The following is a 3,896-nucleotide window of genomic DNA, read 5'->3' as shown; positions in this document are numbered from 1 at the left end:
GCGATTATATGTTATAAGCAAATTGTGTAAATGAGGTGCAAATTCACTAGATGTTAATTTTAGAGTGTTTGCGGAGGCGGAAATTAGATCAAGTTTTGCAACAATAAATAATCATCATAGGCGGAAACCTTTTTAGCTTCTTGATTAGGATATCGAGATATGTAGTCGACCAGGTCCATTTTTGCACTTGGCATATGGTCAATTTCAAAACTGGTTAGGTAAAAGTCTATCTACCCAACGGTTGTGACGACTATTGTAAGATTGATCAAAATGGTTTCTTTTATGTTTGAAAGGAGAGCTCTGTAATCCGCGATAACTTTAAATCGATGGCCATATGAATAGTTTCTGAAGTATTCAATAAACCAAACTACACCTAGTAGTACTTCTAATGCATTCCCTCTGTATCTTTTTTTTCATAACAATTTAGGAATCTAGAGTTAAAAGCTATTACTTCCCCACCAATCCGTTGTTCATTGCTCAAGGGCAGTGCCCGGCCCGAAGCAGGAAGCATCACATTTAATCCGTTTTTCGAGTTGTGGATTGAAGTGAAAGTTTTCAGTTGCATTTGTAATGCGATTCTTTATTTCATTAAAACAGTTTTCGTGTGAATCCGTCCAAATAAATTTAGTAATTTTTTTCAATAATGGGCGTAACGGATAACAATTTTGCGCGAGACGCGGAATAATTTTGCTTATGTAACGCACTTAACTAAAAAAAAACAAAGTTTTTTTTTGTGTTTTTTGTGCTTCGAGGGACGAAAAAGCAGTTTTAGTTTCCATCGAGGAAATACCCGATTGTGAGATATGAAAACCAAGCCAATCAAGTTCCAATTGAGCAAAGTGACATTTCGGAAGATTTATTCTGATGTTTTCTTCATCCAGTCTTTTGAGACAATTTGATACATTGTTCATTACTTTTTTCTGATTTTTTGCTAACAATTAAATTGTGGTCAAGGAAGCAATATGTGTATTTTAATCCGAGTAAAGTATAGTCCATGGCCTTTTCAAATTCCACCGGCATATCCATCAGACCATAAATTCTAATACAATCTGTACGTGCTTGTCTTATCACCGCCTATGATGTTAAAATTACAATGATTAGCTGTAATAGGGTCTAAGTTCATTTCACTATACGCATATTTTGTATCTAATTTGGAGAAATATGTTGTGATATATTACGCTGGATCATTAATTTGTTGATATATGGATTGGATTAGCGTATCACTTTTGGGCATTTGGTACTGGTTTTTTTGTGAATCGCTTTATTGAGTAATTCTGAATCAAGTGAAGTTTATTTGACTGGTATTTTTAACGGTCACTACAATTGGTGAAATGATTTATTAGTCGGGACAATTTCTAAGTTATATTATGTTTTTTCGTCAGGCAATTCCTTAAGTTCGTTAATATCTTTGCTTTGGTTATGCGTTTCCTCTTTGAAGTCGAGGCTGAAAACTTTTGTGAAATTTAGATTTTGCGGCGCATTTTTTGATCGTCCAAATTGAGTTATCAACTCGGGAAAATGTGTGGTCATTTCTTCATTAAATGCGAAATGTGGTGAGATGTTACTGATTTGGTTAGCTTTTTTGTGATGATAATTGAGTAACTGCGAGTCCTAACCTAACTGATTAAAACGATCATGTCCGATGTGTGAATTGAGGCCATCATTAACGACTGTGATCATGGCAGCTGGAGTATGCCAGCCGTTGCTATTGACGGCTGTTTTTCCTTCAATTTGGATCGGTTCATTCGAGAAGGGCCGAGTTTGTGGTTAAGTCGTTTTGCCTACCCAAATTTCATTCGGATTATTGTCGACCACTCGCGTTGCCAATGACTGATTTAAAATCCTAAAAGCAACTCAGGAGTCGACAAGAAGAGTTGTGAAAATAATACCGATTTTGGTTGGCATGTTCAGGGGTTCTATATTGTGAGGTCATTAAGGATTGTAGCCACCATGTTATCATTGCCGCTACTGTAATCAGATTCGTAAAGTTTCGATGATTGCACAAAATTTACAGAATCTTCAGGATAAAGTTCATCATGTACAGTGTTAACTGACCTTTTCTTCGGGTTCTGAAGTTTCTGATTTTTTTTTATTTACGACATGTTTTAGCAAAGTGGTTCAACAAACCACAATTATTTTTTTGTTCTTCCCTTTGCTATGCATTTGACCTTGTGATTAGGGAGCCAGTTTCCCAACAATTTGGGCAATAGAGAAGAGGACGGTTGCCTTGATTAACAAAGTTATTCGAAAGTGATCTATTCGTAAAACGGGTGTTGGTGGACACTGGATAGCCTTCGCTGTGGCCGGAATGAGGGTCTGGTTGTGTTGTAGGATTTTGTGACAATTTTCGCATCCCGAGTTCCACGTTTTTTGCTAACTCTCGCGCTTGTCTCGGTTCTACGATTTGTTTGAAGAGTTCCTTTTTTTGTTTCGGAGTCAATTAAGTTGGTGATGAAAACGTCTCTGATCAAGGTTTCTTCCTTTTTCTCAAAATCGCAATTTTCTGCCAATTCGTTGAGTTTGCGTAAAAGTTTTCAACAGTTTCTAGCCTGAATGTCTTTGTAATGAGGAAAACATAAATGTCAAAAGTAATGTTTCTTGGTCTGATGAACGCAACTTCTACGATTTTCCCAAATTCGGCGCTCGTTTGAGTATCAGTCATTATATGAAAAATTTTGCAGTTGACAATTTTGCGTCCCGCTGCACCACTGCTTAGATGGAGGAGGTATACTGTTTTTTGATCCGCAAGTGGCCATGGATTTTCCCCCCACATTTTACCGATCTTAATTAAATTTGACATTTGTTTTTGCCAATTCATCTTTTGTTGGGCATTTCGGGCACTCCCTTCCCGTTCTGATTTTGTAGAGGATCCCACAATTGTTTCCTCATACAATGGTTCTAGTGCATTTTCAACGATTTCGGGTTTCGGGACGAGAAATGGACCGAGGATGATGTTTTCTTTGGCGACCAAGGCAATTTTATAACTGGACACTGCACTCTTCCCATCGTAGAGGTGGGTCGGTTGTAGCCTTGTCCCAGGCTGCGCAATTTCAAGAGGTGATCTTTTGTTAGCTGATTGCGCCATGTCGTACTTTTGTTACAATTGGAATTTGGCTAGGCAAAATACTTAACAAAATTTATCTTGCGGCGCGAATTTGAAGAGATTAAATCAACTTTAAATTCAGAAAATGAGAAGAGTAAGTTGTATTTGTTACAAACAAATGGGATCAGGTGAACAGACTTGTCTCATCAAGAATCGGGGAACATTAGTATAAAAAGCAAACATAGCGAAACAAAAAAATACTAACTACAGGTGAAATAAAAATGACGGGCGAACTAAAATATGAATTAAACAATGGCATTGTATTAAATGTTACTGTCCTAAATGATAATAAAAATTAATGATGAATAAACAGGTATCACACCCCCTAAGCTTGCGTCATATTTCCATCCCCTCCCCGAAAAAATAACTCCATTGCCCCCCCCCCCCCCCCCTACGAATGATATAAAATCTTTGAAGCGAATTGGCTGAACATCTCTCAATTTCCCACTTCAAATGCTACATCAATTTAGGGTAAAAATTCGATGCAGGAGTCACTAACTATGAGTTCAAATCGTTTATAGGAAACAAATAAACCAAGCCGACAAAATGCAACGGCAGAAAAAATACTTTAATGATTTTGTAATGTTTTTGTCCTAGTTCATGCAGTTATTCTCTGTATATTTTTTTTCGGAGTTTCGTGTGTATCAAAACATATTTTGTTGTCTTCTGTTTGTTAAACTTTCTTGTTACTGTCCTGTTCTGCCTTTCACGAATCAATTATTTAAATAGAATGTATGTCTACTTCATTTACTATGTTTTAAAAGTATTCAAGTTTATTTCTTATTTATTTGAC

Source organism: Convolutriloba macropyga, chromosome 2, assembly GCF_964194025.1.
Source record: "Convolutriloba macropyga chromosome 2, txConMacr16.3, whole genome shotgun sequence".
In the NCBI taxonomy this organism is placed as follows: Eukaryota; Metazoa; Xenacoelomorpha; order Acoela; family Convolutidae; genus Convolutriloba; species Convolutriloba macropyga.
The sequence above is the reverse complement of the archived record's forward strand: the minus strand, read 5'-3'. Positions refer to the sequence as shown.